This window comes from Octopus bimaculoides, chromosome 6 (genome assembly GCF_001194135.2).
Source record: "Octopus bimaculoides isolate UCB-OBI-ISO-001 chromosome 6, ASM119413v2, whole genome shotgun sequence".
NCBI lineage: Eukaryota > Metazoa > Mollusca > Cephalopoda > Octopoda > Octopodidae > Octopus > Octopus bimaculoides.
Window position 1 is genome coordinate 2,430,511 of NC_068986.1, and position 21,885 is coordinate 2,452,395.

Below are 21,885 nucleotides of genomic sequence, written 5' to 3' on the forward strand. Positions count from 1 at the left end.
GCTCGAAAATCCTACAGGAGCCAGTCAGGCGGTACTGGCAACGGCCACGCTCAAAATGGTGCATCTCATGTGCCACCCGCACAAGAACCAGTCCAGGGGCACTGGCAACGATCTTACTTGGCTTGCCGGGTCTTCTCACGCACAGCCCATTTCCAAAGGTCTCGGTCCGTAGTCATCGCCTCGGTGAGGCCCAATGTACGAAGGTCTTGCCTCACCACCTCAGCCCAGGTCTTCCTGGGCCTACCTCTTCCACGGGTTCCCTCAACTGTTAGGGTGTGGCACTTTTTCACGCAGCTATCCTCCTCCATTCTCACCACATGTCCATACCAGCGCAATCGTCTCTCTTGCACGCCACAACTGATGCTTCTAATGTTCAGCTTTTCTCTCTGATGATGGTAATAATAATAAAAATAATAATAACAAAAGAAAACGCAAAGACACCGTTAATAAAAACAAAGATTATAACGAAGTTGAAGATGATAACAATCTAAAAAATAGACAAAAATGACACAAACTCTGGTCCAATTTCACTCCTTTATTATTAGCCAATTGGTCAAATATCCAACCAATTGACAAATAATAAAGAAGCAGAATTGAACTAGGGCGTGTGTTATTAATATTGGCATAATGACTCTCCCTAGACACAACAAAAATTGCTTCATCACACGAATTCACATAAAGAATCTTGCAAACCAGATACAAAAACGAGGCAACAATGTCATTGAAGGAGAAAGAAGGTAACAAGGATATTTCATGGCAAATAGTGTTATTACAAGCCAACATGAGAACCACTACATGGTCATTCAGCCTGCCACAGAAAAGCTGCTAAATTTCCTTTATATCACATCCGACCATCTTAAAAAAGATGATACATAAGACTACTAATGCTTGAAAAAAAAGGTGAGATGGTCATGGTTAGACTGCTTTTGATCATAGGTCTGCTAAAACAGACACACACCACCACCACTACTGACCTCATCAACCAACCCACCAGGTTACACTCCCCAACCACAATGCTTTAACACAACCATTATTGGAGAACACCTCAATGTAGTCAATACATCCTGGATTTTAGATAGCACGGATAACTCATGACGTAACATAATAGCAACATAACTAATGTTCTTTTACATCTTAAGCAAACCACACTAATACACATACATATCACACTAAGTCAGTGACAACTCTTCTATGAACACTGACTTCTGCTTCACATAGCAAGTTATCACAACCAATTGCAATCACAACCAATTGTCCTCAAGCCAACAACCATTATCACAAAACAGTCATACATCAATGAGGAAATCAAAATACATTTTTTTTACAATCTTCAAAAGCATTCCATCAAGATACAGATTTAAGATTTTCAGTATTTAACACCACCACCCCAAGCTCCAACATAATATATATACTGCAGTAGAAAACATTCAACAAAATAACTATAGATACATACAAAAACTGCAGGGTAACAATAAAGTACAACTCTAGTTACATAACAGAAATAGTCACCTCATAAATACCAGAGACAACCTCAAAAACAATATGCCAACACCCTGTACAATTGAAGTTAAATTCAGCACCAAATGAATAAACAAAAAAATAAATCAGAGGAAAAAAAAAATCTGGCACATATTTACATTCAACATAAACTACAAAACTAACAGAAAAATACTATACAGAGTAATAAGCATCATCAACATTAACACTACTCAAACCACACCCATGCTGCAACGACTATCTCAAATAACATCCTGCAACAGCAAGCAAATGTTTTTAGCAATCATTTCTTGAACATCAAGCACCAAAATTACACAAGGCAGGAACACAAATTAAAAATATGCACCTTTACCTAGAACAGGATTTCGATCCCTTCTTTCCATCAAACACCAAAAAAAAAGCAATAGGGACATCTAAAATCTCAAAAATTCAGGGCCAGACAAAATCACAAGCATATATCTAAAATCTCCACTTGCCAACCTTTACAGCTATTCATACCAACATTGTTAACTTCCTAGAATCTAGGCAAAAACTATAACAATTCTAAAGCTTGACAAAATTACAAGTCAACTAACAGCATATAGACCCATTACCCTCCTAGATATATGTACAACAATTTGATAAAAGCTAATCTTTACCACCACTAATGCACTCATACAATTCAACACTGCAATTCAGAGTGTACAGCATTGTTCTCACCTACACAAACAAAGTACAGCTAGAAAGATAGATCCTACTGGATCAGGGGGTTGCCTGGGGCTAAACATCACCTCTAGCCACAAGTCAAATAAGAAGTGCCAGCTAGAAATAAAAGTCAAAACTCTCTAACGATCATATCCTATCATCATCATCATCATCATCCTCGTCATTTATTGTATGTTTTCCATGCTGGCATGGGTTGGACAGTTTGACAGGAGCTGGCCAAACTCCATTTATCTGTTGTGACATGGTTTCTACGGCTGGATACCCTTCCTAATGCCAACCGCTTTACAGAGTGTGATGAGAGCTTTTTACATGCCACCAGCATGGGTGCAAACGTGTGGCACCAGCATGAGTGCATTTCATGTGGCACCAGCACCTGTAAAGGATAAGCCCATATGTACGGAGGATCATGATTTCACTTAGCTTGACACTTCTTTCTCAAGTACAGCAAATCACCACAACTCCAGGTCCCTTGTCATTTCCTCAGAGAGGCCCAGTATCTGAAGATCCTTTCTCACCTCTTCATCTCATATCTTCCTGGGTTTACCCCTTCCACAGGTACCCTCCACAATCGGAGTTCGGCACTTCTTTACACAGCTGTCTTCATCCATATACATCACATAACCAAACCAGCGCAGTCTTCTCTCTTGCACACAACCCTTAGTGGCCTCTTATACCCAGTTTTCCTCTTAAATCATTTACACTCTAGCCTTCTGTCTTAGAAAAGGGAGACATATATACTCATATATATATTCTAAATAATGTAGTCCAATACACATTATACAATCAAAAGGAGAGAATCGCAGCTACAAAGCCTTTGATCAAAAGTCTTCTCTGTCAGAACTCACCCAGTTCTAAACAACAATAACACCTTGAGCCAAATCTCCCTCAAACCTTATCCTACCATCTTAAAGACTAAGGTCACATTAGACAAACTTCTCGATGTACTCTGGAAGAGTGCAGAACAACAATCTTACCAGCAGTTTAAGATAACCTGCAAAGGTCACTGCCTTTGCCCCTCCTCACCCTCCAACTAAGCAATAAAGCACACTGCATTCCACCCTGCTAACCATGCTTGAAAGTACAGCATGTACCAAGACCAGACTAAAGAATAACATTTCAGAAGTGCAGTCCTAATGTGTTGCTCCTCAGCATTTGATCAGCTATTGTCAATCTGAAGCAGAGCTCATCAATAACATCCACAGCCTTTCATCTGGTTACCACATCTGCTAGAAATAGCAACCAAATTACCCTCAATTTATATCCTGCTGTCTTAAAAGGAGGACACATGGGATGATGTAATCCTAGATATACTGTCTAATATAAAGAAGGGATGGTCATGGCTGGAATCACTTTGCTCAAATGTCTTCTCACCTAGAGCCAACAAATACTGAATTTCTACAGCAACAATACCAAAAGTGGCATACATGGAAGCTGGCATCTAAGCTCCTGTTTATTATTCCATTAACTTAACTATCACTTTAGTGACAAGATCTCACTTCCAAACTATAAGTCTTATGTCAACCAGCCCATATAACAGATGGCTGAAGCAGAAAAGCTGGACATATCTAGTGTTTGAACAATTGCTGTTATTACATTACAACAATACCAATACAGAATAACAATTCAATCATTACAGTTAATTACAATATCAGTGTTGCATAGCATTAAAACCCATTACACTAGTGCACCCATCATTAAGAAACACCAAACAAACACCCACACACCACTAACTCATACAATGTTGAATTAACATCATTAACACAATTAACATCATTAACACAATTTACAATAATACATACTCATCATAAATGTAGTTAATTATGGCAGGTCATTTAATTATGGCAGGTCATTTAAGTATGGCAGGTCATTTAATACAAACAGTGGCTACACTATATCAAACTTGACATTATTACTCCCAACAGCAGGCAAACATTCTTTCAAAATAGCTCAATAAAACCAGACACTACAATCCACACAAAAAATAAATACAATGTTGTATAGGCCTGTTCCCTCTACTCCATAAATAAATATCATTCCTTGTAAGAAAATTTTAAAAAAACCATTCACAAGCTACAATATGTAACAACACAACTATACATAAAAACACCAAGGCTCTCAAAAAGATAAAGACAAACAAATATATTGAATTACTGGTACCAACACAACTAAATACCAAAACCTCAGAAAATTGTTAAAAATCTCAAAAATATTAAACAAAGTTTCTCATTGGTTCCACTGGCTATAAACTTATTGCAGTTGCAAATACAATGAGATACAGTGAAGCATTATTTGCATCTCAAAATTTTTATTCATTAAGAATTGTTCAGTTAGTCAGCTCTTTACCATTTTTTGCCTTGGCAACCAACTAATATGCTTCCCAACTGAAAAGATAGTGAAACAGAAATAACCTCAAGGAATATATCCATCTCCATTAGCCTACCTTCTAAGAACCAGGGACACACAATGACGTGATCCACCAAGAAATGCAATATTAGAACTTTCCAAGACAATTTGGCTTCTATCCCAGAAGTAGATAGCAAGGAATGGAGTTGGAAGCTTTGTCAATATCAATGGTAATTAGTATGGTATGGAGGCTTTTTGAAGATGTTAAAGCCATCATCTATTTTCTGTATTAAATTTGTGAGTCTTGAGGTGGTGATTGTATGTAGTTACCTGAACCTGTATTATGTTTTGGAGAGATGGATATGTTAGTGATGTCAAGGATAAGTCTTTTTAGTTTGTTTTTTTTTCTTGAGGGTGTATATAATAGGGTGCTGAGTCTGTATGATGCTATTTCAGTTGGGTTTTTGCTGACCTTTAGAATTGTTATAATTTTGTCCAACTTCCAGAATCTGTGAATCTTACGGAATCGAGTAGTTCTACAAAACTACAGAACTGAATAGTTTTACAGAGTTAAGTAGTTCCAGATGTGAGCGAGTACAGAGACTCCTTCAGGCATAGATGTTTTAACTCCTTAGAATTTCATGTAACTTTGAGGGTTTTGAGTTTTAGTTGCCCCTATTGCTTTTGGGGATGATTGTTGGAAGGAAGTAGACAAACTCACAGAGGAGGTGGCAGCTGTGTATTTTCATTTTGTGTTCCTGTCTCTTTGTGCATGGTTTTTGGTGGCTGATATCCAAGAAATGTCTGTTATGTGCATTTATTTGGGATTATAGTGTTGGGGTTTTTTACCCTTGTTGTTGGTCCTTTTAATTACCACCCACTCCTTTCCCTTCATGTGCCGTGTGATCTTGAACTTCCATGTCAAAGTATGAAGAGTATGATTTATTGGAGGAAAGCTACAGCATTAGCTTCCCACGGCCTTCCATCTGTTTATTTACAGTTTATTCTGCTAATCTCCTGCTCTTTGGAACTCGTTATTGAGGCACACGGCCTATTTAACCTTTCAGCAGGTTGAATGACATCAAGGTAAGTTCACACACGGATGGGCCTGCATGGCACATGCATAGCAGCCAACCTTCCTTTGAGTTATGCATATCTTCTGCTATCTGACCCGTAACAGGGTAGTGGTGACTAAAATGTAACTCCATCTTCCCAAAAATTGAACTCCCAAGCTGGAGGTATGTTTCAATAAAGGCTCAAGACATTTGTTCTACATAATGTTTTACTATGTAGTTTTGGAGCTTGTTAGATACAAATGTTTGTTAATTTTGTGTTTTTCTATAGTTTATTTTAGTTTCTTATTTCTTTGTTTACAAGTTTCATACTGAGTTTGTTCCAGTTGTCTTGTTTTAGTATTTGAGTTGTCTTTGATTTTTATGAAGTTGGCTATTTCTGTCATGTAATTGAGTCTGCAATTTCTTGACTGGAGTACTACAGGGTTCCATTCTCTCACCCACTCTGTTCAACCTATACACACATGACCTTTCCAGACTGTCACAAAGCATACAGACAGCCTCATATGCAGATATCACACTCACATTCTCTCTCCTTTCTCCAAATATTGCTACACTACTTCAACCCTACTCAATTCACCTAGAAACCTGGCTTCATTTTGAAGATTAAAAGTAGTTGCTACCAAATCCACTTTCTCTTTTCTTACCATCAACACCAGAGAACACCAAAGACAAATACACTGATCCACAATGTGGCTTAGAGAGAGCTTCTTTAAAAGTTTCTAGAGCAAAATCTTTTACTTAACAAAGCATTCTTCACAGTCACTAATGATGCAATACAAACCATTCTCAAGAATCTAAACTATTCATTAAAATTCATCAAGTTCATCCAGCTCGTCTTCATCATCAACATAGTCTGATTTTGCGAACAAAGATTTGTGAAGAGCACTGTCCATGTTGACTGCAGGCTCACTGATGGTCAACAAAGCTAATATGGGACAGTTAGACCTGGTTGCATCAGCTGCATGGGAAATTCTGAGTTTTGTGTTCGTGTATTACAGTTCTTCCACAATCTCCTTTGGCCCACAAAGTCCGCTTTGTATATGTTCTTGAAAGAATAGAAAGACTGATGAAAGGTGTATTGCCAAGCCTCATAATTGAAGGTTATATTAGAACACTGACAATGGGCAATCTGACAGGTGCCAAAGGATATCTTCAGAGAGCCTTTCTCTTTTTCTTTGGTGTCTTTCTGTCCAGTGTTGGTTTGCCATACCAGAAAATCTTGGGCAAGCAATGATCCTCCATCTTGGTAGCATACTGTGCCTGCAGTAACTTGGTCTCAATGCTGGTAACTTCCACCAGTTTAAGGACTTCAGTGTATCAGCTACAAAGTAACAGCTGTACATAGAGTGGAGGTAGTGATGGTGGAAGCGCTCAAGGAATCATAAATTGGTAACAGTAGGTAATTGATGGCTCAGAGTCACAAAGGAGAATGGTTATTACAACAGTTCTGAAAGGGGAAGACAGGCTGAATAAAATCACATGATGTAGGTTTGTGTACTTCTCCCTGGCACTTCCAATCCTTTCGCAATAGAATGTACTGCCTGGCTAGTTAGCTATCTGATCAAAATAGTTTTTTCAGTGCCACAAAAATGACAATAAGGGAGGATTCTTACATTGGTACACTATCTGCAATAAATATAACATTACAATTCATCAAAAGAACCATCCACAGAAGATGACCATGAAATTATATAAAGACAATAATGATTTCTAATACTGGCACAAGGTGAGACATTTTGCAAGGCATTTAGTCAATTCACATGAGCTTGAATACTTGACCAAATCTATTCTATTAACCACATTGAGAACATAAAGGGATGTAACTAACTGTAATGGCATTTTTTTCACTATTCTAGTTATTCTGCCAACTACATTGCCCTTAGAAGGACAATATCAGTCTTTCAGACTTAAACCAAATGATATGCCTTCATAAGCAAATGATAAAGGAAGCTCGAAAAATAAAGATTACTTTGTTACTGGTTTCAGTCATTGGAGTGTGGTCATTCTAGAGCAAAGCCTTCAAGGATTTTTTTTAAATCATAACTGACTCCAGTATTTATTGCAGATGGGTACTTATTTAATTGATTATTGTTTACTTTTACATGAAGAGAGATGCAACCTAATGCACCAGTATACATACACACACACATATGAAGGGCTTCTGCAGTTTCTATCTCTCAGATTCCACTCACAATGCATGGGTCAACCTGAGGATGCAGTAGAAGATACTTCCGAAAGGTATTGTGCAATGAGATTGAATCAGGGATTATATAGTTGTGAAAATGAACTTCTTTACACTGTTAATTTGAATCTTGTGGAGGATTTCTCAGTTTCTGTGGCATTAAACAGAGATTAAAAAGCTTCTCCCATCTTGGTCAGATGTTAACCTATTGCAAGTGTGTTTCTCTAGAAACTTTTCTAGCAGGAACTGCTAGATTAATGATCATCAAAATATTTCACATCTATAAGCTAATATACTTTTATACTTTAGCTACTATTTATTTCATTCATATTTGATGGATAAAAGGTCATGCTGACCTATGCAAGATTTTAATAACAGAGTTATGCTTCAAACATTACCAGTAAGCAGTAATTGTGATTCTTTTACTAATGCACCAAAAAAACGAGTTTCTACATACATCTGTGTGTGTGTGTGTGTGCATATGTATGTGTAATTTTGTTTTGCAGATTTTTAACTAGCAAACTGTTTTAAAGACAATACTTTGTTTTTTTATATATATGGTTGGGTGTGTGTGTGTGTGTGTGTGTTATTGTTATTATATTTAAACCAGTTCGATTTGGCCCCATGTGGCTCAAAGTTTCATAGGGTTGGTTATTACAGAAACTTTAAATTGCTTGGGGCTAAATCAAACTGTTTGAAATAATAATATATGCTATTCCTACTTACATGTGTTGAGTGCCTCTTTCATTCATTTGTCCACTCACCCATATATATATATTCTTCACACAAACACACAAATTTAAAGACACTCATGGTTGTAATAATAATGTCATAAGCCTATGAGGTGCCACTAAAGACTTATCTTCTTAGAATGGGTCCAGAAGAAATCAACTTCATAGAGCCTACATTCTTTGGGGGTTTTTTTTTTTTTCTTCCTTAAAGTGATCTGGATTTAAATTTTCCATTAAAATTTCATATTAATCTGTTTCAAACACCAGACTTTAATAATGGCAGTGATTTTTAGCAAATGGTTCGTTATTTTCAAAATTAATGGAAACAAAGGCAGTGTATTTTAACAGAAATATGGTAACAAAAGGGTTAACCTCAGCACTGCAATATGAAAAAAAATGCTCATCTAAAATGTTTGAACTACTTACAACCATGAACTGGGCCTCTCTATTAGCGACCAGGCAGACTGGGCTGTTGAGAATTAAATGATTTTGTAAAGAACAGAACAAGAACACTATGGAAGTTTGAAAACACGTACGAAAATGCGTGTGTACATATATATATATATATATATATATATATATATATATATATATGCATGCTACCTGTATATGTATATGCACACGTATTTAATACATTGCACACACACACATATACATATATATATGTGTGTATATATATATATATGTGTGTGTATATATATATATATATTCATGCAAAAATATATATGCACATATACACTTGTACATTTTTGCGTTTGTACAAATTTGTAAATATTAATGTCTATGGGTGTGTGTGTGTGTGTGTGTTGTTTTTGTCCAACGTATTCGTGACAGTCTGCTGGAAAGAATGGTGATGATAGGGGATAGTGATGAACAGGAGAGAAGACTAGTGTGGGACTTCCCCATCAGCCGACACTGCGGGAATAAGAGGAATGGTTATGATGGTGGTTGATGGAGGTGATGAAGCCATATGTATACAAAGAAAAAAAATTATCAAGTCTGATACTTCGTAGAAACAACCCGTCTGAAAAAAGCTAATCTTATACTGTGACTATACATGTACACACATTAGCATCCATCATGTTTGGAAAATGATATCCAAAACGAGAACAAGGATTAGTCTGTCTGTCTGTCTTTCTCTTTCTCTCTCTAATTACATAATTAAACAGGATAAACAAACACAAATGTAAGACGAGAGGAACAAAAATACATTTTTGCTTCTAAATACCATTTGAACCACTTCATGACATATATATATGTTCGTATACGTGCATATGTTTGTAAGCATACGAGTATATAGTATGTGGGTTTGTGTGTGTGTGTGTGTGTGTGTGTGAGCTCTAGAGAGAGAGAGAGAATCTTATTTACCTCGAATATCCAACGAAGTCCTCCAAAGTTTATATACTCATTAAAAGCGAAATAGTTTTGCTTTGCGGATTTGCAGACTTTCAGCGATCAAGCTGTTTTTGAAGACAAGACTCTTGTGCAAATATTGCATTTATTTATTCTTAAATCGTAGCGAGTAAAGTGCTTAATTACTAATGTCGTCCACGAAATAAAGTGACATAGAAACTGAAATGTACAAAAGTGTGGTGGGGGAAGGAGTGACAAAGAACAAGTTTTCATCTGTCAAATTAAAGAGTTGCGACGCAAACAGCAACGTAAATATACAAATAATTAAAGTTCAAGTTAGCACCAAAATTACATGAAATAAATAAAAATGAATAAGTCAATTCCGATTTTGATACAGATTGGTGTTAAAAAAAATTAACAAAACAACAAAAAATAAGCAAACAAATGAAAACTTAATTGCTTCTTTTCGTCATTGTTCTCCTTGTTATTGTTGTTGAAAGTTAATTAGTTTGATTTATGGAAATTTATTTTGCCGACTGCTTCTTGTCACTTTTTACCAACAGCAACCATTCCCTTTCCAGTCTTTTGTATTTTTTGTTTTCTTGAAATAACGATTATACGGTTATGAGGCAAGGGAGACATTTTATTCTGTTACACACACACACACACACACACTCTCTCTCTCTCTATCTCTCTTAAATCAAGAGTAATATATTTAATGAGGTAAAGGTGGTGGGCAAAAATGGAACAGAAAGCCTAAAAGGAGACACGAAAGAGATGAGGGCTAGAAAGAAAGAAACCCAAGCAAATAGTTTATTACTAATCTTAAATAGTCTTTATTACTAGTACAGTTGCTATTTACATCTTACATTTGCTTAGGTGTCACTAGCACGATATATATATATAGATATATATATATATATATATATATATATATATATATATATATATATATATATATATATACATATATATATATACATATATATACATACATATATATACATACATATATATATACATACATATATGTATATATACATACATATATATATATACACACATACATACATATATATACATACATACATATATATACATACATACATATATATATACATACATATATATATATATATACATACATATATATACATACATATATATATATACATACATATATATATATACATACATATATATATATATATATATATATATATATAATAATATAAAATTATCGAGCACGGTTTCTTTCGTTCCTAATATATATATATATATATATATATATTCAGGAGTTGGTAAACGTTAAACTAATATGTTCTACCGCTCGTGTATCGTCGTCAATGTTAAATAAGTACAGCAGTAGTGCTGGGGCATTTCGTATTGACTTACATTAAAACAGTGTATACTATCTACCAAGACATATGATTAAATATATTCACCGACATTTAGCAGGTGTGTAATTAAATAGAGCTTTTTTTCAGTTTCTTACCTGACAATCTGCAACATTGCCACGCTTGACAATGTCACACGACAGCTAACATCACTTGAAAGTGTTTGATGCAGAGGTAAAAAGTTAAATATCTGCCGTTGTTCTTATTTTATTACACGAGAGAGAAAGCCGCCTTCTCCTCTCCCTTTACTGGATCAATGTCAGAATGAGCCGTGATAGCCGGACTAGCAACACAACTGTTACTACCACCACTAACACCACTACTCTCACTACCACCCTGGCTGTTGGTGTTCCTACTCTAGCAGTTCTACTACCACCAACTTCTACTGCAGACTCATTGTTGTGCTTCTACTGTCAGTCTACTGCTTTAATGTTACTACTGTCAGCCTTACTGCTCTCGTGCTTCTACCATCTGCCTACTGCTCGAGTGCATCTACTGTAACTCTACTGCTCGAGTGCATCTACTATAACTCTACTGCTCTTGTGCTTCTACTGCAACCCTACTGCTCTAGTATTATTACTGCCACCTTACTGCTCCAGTGCTTCTATTGTCAGTCTTACTGCTGGAGTGCTTCTCGTTCTTTACAAAAAAAAACACTTCTGTATAATCTCCAATCAGCTTTAACTTTTTTAATGCACTGCTGAACGGCAAAATTTGTAGATACACCACCCCAGCAGTAGCGGTAGAAACAAAGTTTTAGTGGGAATCATCACAATAAAAGAAGATCCAGAGTGTAATCAGTTGTTTAACCCGAGATATGTCCCTAATTAAGCAAGCCGAATACAAAAGGGCTTCAGTTATTTATTCAGACACAGTCCAAACCGGAATATACTTTCTCGTGTGCCCTTTTCGTAAGTCAAGAGAATGCGATAGGAAGGAAATTTGGCTGCTATTTCTTTAGCCGGTCGATCGACCACATAGAAACTCCAGCTCGTGTACATGACCTTCTATCACGGCTTGATAATAATATATTTAAAAAAAAAAAAAACAGTACAGTACCATCACTGAATGCAGAATGTTGTTTTCCTTGATATATTATATATTGGTAAATTCACTGTGACATATATACAACTATATTTACCACTAGATATACTGGTAGCTAAGAACTCGAGCAACTATAACATGTTAATGATCAAATATTCAATGACTAGATACTTAAGTGTTGTTTAGTGTCCACCAGGATGAATTAATATCATATAATATAGATTACAGTTTCTGGCAATGTCTCTAATTAGCGCTGTCTTGGACAATAGATTTAAACTAGTAAAACAAACAAACATGGTTCTATTTTAATGATTGCAACATCATAACACCTAACGTTAGATCCAACTGTATTGTGATGAGACCGAATTTGTTTTCTGTGAGTGCTTAACGGGCAAAAACGAACTTAGTTTGAGTTACACTGGGTAGAAATACGGTACACGACGAGATCAATCGAACTTTTAAAAACCTCATAAGACTGATTGATGTTAATTTGCTTAATATTCTAATATAATCGGTTGTAGATAATTGATGAGGGGAAACACGAAGAGATTTCTGGACTGCCAAAAGTTCTGAGAAAGAAATACTAGGCTTTTATACTTCAGTTTAATATAAAATTGTTTTTACCCTAATTCTCCATAAAAGAAACAAACAAACATTGATAGTAATAGCTCTATTCCAACGTGATTGCCGAACTTTTTAGAGACCGCGAGAGCAATCGCTGATTGTGTGCATTTTCGTTCCAACTTATATTGTCTATTAAAGTACAAATAATGTCAGCTGATACACAAGAAATTCTCACTAAAATAAATAATGCCGATTTTTATTAGCAATGATAGAATATTCTTTTGTTTCTGACTTTAAATAAGTGAATGTAAGCAATTCTTGACCTATATATAGCAAAAAAACTTTTCAGTTACATCCTCAGAATTTTTTTCTTTCATTACAAATCGAAATGTTCGAGGGTTTGTGTTTGTTTTCTGTTTTGGAGACTTGAATCTATATTCCCAAAAACACGATGAATTTGCGTCACATATATATATCCTTTATATTCTACTTGTGGGGCACAAACACACATAACTTACACACATACATACACATTATACTGTTGACTTTTTAGAAACTGAAAGTTAATGTTAAATTGAACAATATTTCCAAACATTTCGAAATGCTTAGGGATATTATTTTATTTGCTTAATAAACCAATATTTTATATACGAAGGGTATCAAAATCCTTTAGAGTGAGCTAAAATATCGGTTGACATGCTAAAAATAACAGCTAAATTCACTCAAATCACACCCAACTATCTTTGAAAGGGAAAAGAAGCATAGTATAATGAAGTCTTAGATGTATAAAAAAAAAAGGCTGGATGGTCACGACTGGAAAGCATTTGATCACAAGTCTACCAGTTCAGGGTTGACCTGATTTAAAAGAACAAGAAATAAGACGCTACAAAAATCCAACTATTACAAGAAACCTAAGATATTGTGCCGTCAACAGTCACGTGATAAATAATAACTGGGGTCCAGTTATATTTTGGGTGGCTTAGGAAAAACATCGCTAAATTTTTAATTTTTGTAGGTTTTTAAGTCTTTACATAAATGTTTGTTTTATTAAATGTTTTAAAATTATTTATTTTCTCTTAGTTGAAGCTGCAATAAGTGAAAAGGGAAACGAGGTATTAAGGCAGGGAGTGGATCTTTTCGCAAATTCTAAGATTACGCTGCCTTCCAAAGTTTTCTTTGGTTTCCCTACACCATGGCTATCCTTCACACTGAAGTCATAACTTTTTTTTACCAAGTATACATCATTAAATTGTAATACATGCAATCACACACACACACACACACACACACACATGATGGGGTTTCTTTCAGCTTCTGTCTACCAAATCGACTTGCAAAGCCTTGGTCAACCCAAGGCTATAGGAGAAGACATTTGTTGGGGTGGTCACTGTTTGAACCCCATTGTAGATTTACTCATCACCCAGTTTAACACCATCACCTGGTTCTTGGGTATCTTTGACAGAGTCCATTCTGTTGCATGTATTCAAGTCATATCTCGAGTTTGAGGATGCCTCCCTCCCACCAATGTCAGAGTCCTTGTACATGGATATGAGCATTGCCCTTCATTTCAAACAAAATGATATAAAAAAAAACATTCCTGAAATCTGAGACCAGGGAGAAATTTCATGAGGGAGGACTACAGTATATGGATACAGACATGGCTATGTATAATTAAGAAGTTTAAATTGTAATAACTGCCTGCCTTCAGGTTCAATCCCACTGTACAGCACCTTGAGCATCTAGGCTTGAGAGAGACTTTAACTAACCAAAACATCACAGCAGTACAGTAGGTCAGATCAGGTTCACCTCTGTTATTGATGGAACTATAGATATGTATATGAACATCTGTTGGTGCTTCTACTTACCAATGTAATCATGCAGTAATTACTGTAATATTTCTGTATTTACAATTGTTTTGAATGTATATTGTTGTCATTAATAATAGTTGTTATTGAAACTTCAGCTATAGTTCACATTGTTATTATATTATATTATATTACAATGACAACAGCATGAGCCAGACTGAATAATGTTTGCTTGGAGAAACAAATATTATAATTTTCCTTAATCTCAATAACAACAATGCTATCGACATAACAGTGATGGTGATGGCAGTGACAGGGATGGTATAGAGGTAGAGTAGTGGTGTGGGTCCTCTTTATCATCATTATCATCAAATTAGCTTATATATATTATATAATTACTACACATATTAGAGTCACATGTATTATGATTCTATTACATGTATGTATGTGTGCAGGGATGTTTTATGAGGAAGCATTAATAAAGATTGTTACATATCTTTTTTAAAAAAGCAGCAGTGAGAGGAATTCCTCAGCCACATGAGAAATTTTATTCAAATTTTAATTTGAAACTGCCCGCTCATGAAATGTCTGAAACTCCACATGAGAAAACAGTTTCATACTAAACATCAAAACAGTAATTGAATATAAATTGCATAGAATTAAAAATCCATTATTTTTATAAACACAGATGTGCCTGCCTCCCACATGTTCATCTGCATTTGTAATTTACCCCTGGTATTAGAAAGATAACCCTGTTAAGAGCTCCTAGTTTAGGGTATTCCTTGCATCCCAAGGTAGGGGGAGGGGGTATGCCAAACCATGTTAATGTGGATGTCCTTCCTTTCAGCACATAAGTTATGGTGGACATAACCTCAGTAACGAATGTAGATGACCAGCATCCCCTTCTGAAAGAAATCACAAACTAGGCTGATCAGGCTGGGGGAGGGGGGGGGGCTATAAAATCCCCTGAAAGAATGAAAATCTGATTTCAAATCCTAGGCAGATGGAGTTCATAAGCATGAGTAGTATTGCAACTGCCTAAGGGAAGGAAACCCTGACAGAAAATTAACCCCCTTCAGGTCTTAAAGGTCAACATTGATCTAATCCTCTGATCTGGAAAAAAAAATTCTGATTGCAGAAACTTGAAGCACTCAGAAGAATCAACAACACTAAAAAGGTCCCAAATCTTTGTTTCAAAGAAATAGTATTCTTTGTGGATATTTATTGATCATTAGCTAATGATAATGAGTACTCGTTGTCATTGCCACCATCATCATCATCATCCTCATAGCCACCTTTCCATGCATGGGTAAAATGAAATTTGTAGAAGTAGATTTTTTACCTCCAGATACCCTTCCTGTCACCAACCCTCACATTCTTATGTATGTGTATTTATACTGTGTGCATATTTATATGAGTGTATGTATTTCTACTTATGTGTGTGTGTGTGATCATCATCATCATCATCATTTAACATCCGCCTTCCATGCTGACATGGATCGTATATATATATATATGTTTGTGTGTGAGGGTGTGAATGTATATCTCCATATACTCTCTCTCTCTCTCTCTCTCTCTCTCTCTCTCTCTATATATATATATATATATATATATATATATATATATATATATATATATATATGGGTTACGAGTATATGGCTGTGAGAGTGTGGTTGTATAATTTTTTTAGTTTGTTCTTACTTCTAAGCATTTCTTTCTGTGCAAGTGTATTATGGTGTTGGTTTTGCTACAGTTCGTTGAGTTAGAAAATATTTTAAGGCGTGGTGAGAAAATTTAACTAAAGTTATGAGTCCATAAAATATTATGGCATGTTCTTGTGAGCTTTTAACCTCATTTGAAGCCTCTCGCTTTTCATTACTATTTCTTCATTTAATCTTTATACCTGCTGCTGTCTGCTCCCCATTTAATTGGGGAGTGAGAGATAAGGATAATGCATGAAAGAGGAAAGGTGAGGAAGGGAAGAGATGTAGTTTGGTTTGTTGGGGTAAGGTGTGTGAAAAGTTTTCTTCTTTCATGTGGATGGAACACACAGAGCTTCTAGAACTCAGTTTTGTTGATGTGAGCAAGTCTTCTCAAGAACCTCACATTGTCAGACATTTTGATCCATTGTCATTTCCTCCATGAGGCCCAACATCCTGAGATCGGTCCTTACCACTTCATCTCATTCCTGGGTCTCCCTCTTCAACTGGTACCATCTACTTTCAGTGATTGGCATTTCTTTATATAGCTATCCTCATTCATACACATCACATGTCCAAACCAATGCAGTCTTCTCTCTTGCAAGTTGCATTTGATTCCTCTTATGCCCAACTTTTCTCTCAATATGTTTGCACTTTGTCATACATGCATATTGATATTGCACATCCAACAGAGCATACTACCTTCATTTCTCTCCAGTCTGTGCATGTCTTCTGCACTCAGAACCCATGTCTCACTACCATGAAGCATAGCCATTCGCATACAAGCATCATACAGTCTACCTTTCACTCTGAGAGAGACCTTTTGTTGCCAACAGAGGCAATAGTTCTCTGAACCTCCTCCATCCTGTGGCCATTGCCAGTACCTCTTGACTGGCCTTCGTGCCAGTGGCACATAAAAGCACCCACTACACTCTCGGAGTGGTTGGCGTTAGGAAGAGCATCCAGCTGTAGAAACTCTGCCAAATCAGATTGGAGCCTGGTGTAGCCATCTGGTTCACCAGTCCTCAGACAAATCGTCCAACCCATGCCAGCATGGAAAGCGGACGTTAAATGATGATGATGATGATGATATATATATATACACACACACAGATACACACTCACACATACATACAAACACATATATGCACACACACACACACATATATCCAACATCTATGAGATGAGTAAAATGTGGATATTTTTTGCTATACAAAAAAGCCCTAATATAAAGTAGAACACAAAACGAGAAGTTGTGATGTTCATGTGTTTCTCTAGAACAACAGCAGCATAAATGAAGTTTAATATATTGTTCAATAAAGAATACCAGATAAATACCATTATAGTAAAAACAATAAAAATATAATCTATAATTGCTTAATGTCATTATAAGAGCCAGCATATAATTGTCTTACAGGTAAAAGTTCCATCATATCAACAGAAATTGGATAAGCAGGTAATAAAAAGTAAGACGAAATGACAGATGGAGAACTGGAATAAACTTGTTTCCTTTCCTTTATATAATTTTGTGGCTTGTGGATTAATCAACACAAACATTAACAATGAAGACGAAAATAGATTTTTTAATAATTATATAGGTAATAAAAGATTATCTAACCTTAAATCTTGTCACTTGGCAATCCAAACTGAACAGAACTGGTACAACTAGTTCTTCTTATTTTTTGCATCAGGCAACCCACTCGAGAGAGAGAAAAAAATAGAATTTAATTATCATAAATAATAATAATAATATATATATATATATATATATTATTGATACTCTGACAATGGCCACAAAATGTTGACCAGGAAGCTTCGATATGTTATACTGCAACAAATTAATTTATTATGCAATAAACATGGTCAAGACTTTCTCATTGAACTGAATTATATTGCACGCACAATGTTTCAATCATTCTTATTATCAGGCACAAACTCTGTTCCATCTCTCTCTCGCTTTGTCTTTCCCTCTCTTTCTCTCTCTCTGTGTCTTTATATATATATACATATATATATATATATATATATATATATATATATATATATATATATATATATTATAGTGGGGTAAGCCGGTTTATGGGGTTACCCTGGGTTTCTCACTTATAAGGGGCTTCGCCCTACAGCGTATCTTCAGACCCCAAACACTGCTGGTTCAAGATCTCTTCAAAATATGGAGGGGGAAAAGCTTCATTTTAAAGGTAAAACCCTAAATGATTATTTCCCTTTGCCATTGACAATCAATCTTCGGCCACACCGCCATCGTGCGGTTACCAAAGCCTTACCAATAGCTTCCCTGACATCCACAATGCTCGACCTATTGGCCACTATAGTAGTAGTAGTAGTAGCAGAAGCAACAGATCCAGTTCCATCACTGTCTGTAACAGCAACATAATTAACAGCGGCAGTTCCCCCTCCAGAACCAGGAGTGGTGATAGCACTACTGTCACCACCACCACATCCTCCACCATCACCAGCAACCCCAGCAGCCCTTACTCCATCAACAACAACAGCAACACTAGCAGCAGCAGCAGCAGCAGCAGCGACGACAACAACAACAATAGCAACAACAGCAGCACAAGCAACGAGCACAAGGACAAGAATATGATTGGCACCAACACCACCCTCAGCACCAACAGCAGCAGCCCAACTCCAGTAGTGACAACACCAGCACCAACAGCAGCGACAACACCAGCACCAACAGCAGCAGCCCAACTCCAGCAGCGACAACACCAGCACCAACAGCAGCGACAACACCAGCACCAACAGCAGTAGCCCAACTCCAGCAGTGCCAACACCAGCACCAACAGCAGCAGCGACAACACCAGCACCAACAGCAGCAGCCCAACTCCAGCAGCGACAACACCACTGGCAATGGTTGCAGCAACAGCAGCAACAAGAGGTGCAACAACATCACGCGCCAACAGAAGTACGTGGGGAGCTCTGGGAATTCTCTCAAACAGCGTATTTCCATTTCCAATCTTCCATCCCCCTTCAGAGTCCCGTAAAGGAAATACGTGACATCACTGGCCAGCCATGTCTGGCAACTAAGAGACAAAGAGATTCCATACTAGATCACATGGAAAATACTCGAGAACCCAGGCCCCGACATCAATGAGCCAAAACGGTGCAAGTTATGCATTGCCAAACACGTGAGAATCCTTAAAGACTCTCTTGTGCCAGGGGACTTCATGGACTCCAGGACGGAGATTTGCATTTCAGAAAATTCCTGCTGGTTTTTTGGAATCTGCAGGATGATGCTACAGCTGGAAACCAATAGCCACGGCTGAAAGGAGACAATCGTTTACTTTCGTGGTACTTTGGAAACTGCAAGATGGCGGCATGGCCGAAGATCGATGGCCAATGGCAAGGGGAGTTAATCACCTAGGGTTTTACCTTTATAACGAGGCTTTTCCCTTTCATATTTTGAAGAGGTCTCAGGCCAGCAGTGTTTGGGATCTGAAGATACACCAGGGCTAAGCCCCTTATGAGCGAGAAATCCAGGGTAACCGCATAAAACGGACTACTCCACCATAATATCAACTGCTCTACCTTTGGAAATATGCTGTGCATGAGAAGACCCGGCAAGACAAGTGAGACCATAACCCGTGGCCTTTACCAGGGGTGTAGCCAGCCCACTTATGTGTACTTTTCCTTCTTTGGACACAAAACTCTGCTTGTGAAAACCTGTTGAGGCAAGTGAAATTGAAATCGGACCAAATTCGATGACTGGCACCCATGCCAACCTTCCTTCAATGGACACTAAACTTTGCTTGCGAAGACCTGTGGGGGCAAGTGAAATCGAAATTGAACCAAATTCGATGACTGGCACCCATGCCAGTGGAGCGCTAACAGCACCATCCGAGCGGGATCACTGCCAGAGCAGCCGTCTGGCTTCCATGCCTGTGGCACGTAAAAAGCACCATTTGAGCATGATCTTTACCAGCGTCGCCTTACTGGCACTTGGGCCGGTGACATGTGAACAATACATTCGAGCGAGGTCATTGCCAGTGCCGCTGGACTGACTCCTGTGCAGGTGGCACGTAAAAGCTCCCACTACACCCTCGGAGTGGTTGGCGTTAGGAAGGGCATCCAGCAGTAGAAATTCTGCCAGATCAGATTGGAGCCTGGTGCAGCCATCTGGTTCACCAGTCCTCAGTCAAATCGTCCAACTCATGCTAGCATGGAAAGCGGATGTTAAACGATGATGATGATGATATATATATATATATTATAGGTATACTCTTTTTCTTTTTAACTCCTTTTACTTGTTTCAGTCATTTGACTGCGGCCATGCTGGAGCACCGCCTTTAGTCGAGCAAATTGACCCCAGGATTTATTCTTTGTAAGCCTAGTACTTACTCTATCAGTCTCTTATGCTGAATCGCAAAGTTACGAGGACGTAAACACACCAGCATCAGTTGTCAAACGATGTGGGGGGGGACAAACACAGAAATGTTCTGTACTGCCCTAACTCTTCGAAATGCTTAGTTTTAGAATGGTGGCAGCTGATGAAGGAAATGTTCTGTATGTGGCCTGTGTGTTTTCTGTACTCTGTTTATCATTTTGTCCACGTTTTTTTGCCAAGTCCTGTACCCAGATATGCATCTATATATACATTTATATATCAGGATGGAGAAGAAAGGAGTAGGGAACTGTAAGAATGTGAGGGGAGAGTAACAAATGGTCAGAGATTGGTAGGGGCTAGAGTTAAGGGTAGTAAGTGACATACAGGGATGTAGATGCAGCTTGATGGGAAGTATCAGTATAGGGTGGAGAGTAAGGTGGTTCGGGGATGGTATTAGGGAGACGGGGGTGATGGTCAGGACATAAGAGCAAAGGAGGAGATGTAGAGATAGATAAGGGTGGCTAGAGCGAGTGTGTGTGTGTGTGTGTTCTCTTCTGTTTTTAATTAAATTGTTCCTCTGAGAAAGGAGCTGGTTTCTAACAAAGCTACAAAGCTCAATCATTGGAATGTAGGTAACAAAAACAATGTCACATTTTGAAAAAAACTTTGCATAGTTTTACTGATCTCTTTACAGATTGTATTTGTAATTACACGAATTAATTGGTTGATTTCTGGCTTATCCAGATTGTCACTTAGGCATTTACACACAAAACCAAGTGCACCAATTATCATTAGTATAAAAGTGAGTTTATAATCTGGTTATAGAAGCTGGAGGTTTTGAAACAGTGGTCCATAGTCATCCTCTTCCTCTTTGATTTTCAAAGAGATATTCACATCAGCAGGTCAACTGACCTCTATCATCATCATCGTTTAACGTCTGCTTTCCATGCTAGCATGAGTTGGACGATTTGACTGAGGACTGGTGAAACCGGATGGCAACACCAGGCTCCAATCTAATTTGGCAGAGTTTCTACAGCTGGGTACCCTTCCTAATGCCAACCACTCAGAGAGTGTAGTGGGTGCTTTTACGTGTCACCCGCACGAAAACGGCCACGCTCGAAATGGTGTCTTTTATGTGCC

At 37.3% G+C, this 21,885-nt stretch overlaps 1 protein-coding gene across 3 annotated transcripts in view; it reads right to left on the reverse strand.

The window, feature by feature from the left end:
* LOC106881137 (kelch domain-containing protein 3) overlaps positions 1-21,885 on the reverse strand; it is a 59,775-nt gene that overhangs the window by 29,952 nt on the left and 7,938 nt on the right. Inside the window, exon 2 of one of the 3 annotated variants that reach the window (XM_014931409.2) lies at positions 18,016-18,096. The gene's annotated coding sequence lies outside the window, so the exon portion shown is untranslated. Of the gene's footprint in view, positions 1-9,902; positions 10,103-11,382; positions 11,612-18,015; positions 18,097-21,885 lie in introns of those variants that run through there. The other 2 variants (XM_014931410.2, XM_014931411.2) reach the window with 2 other exon arrangements.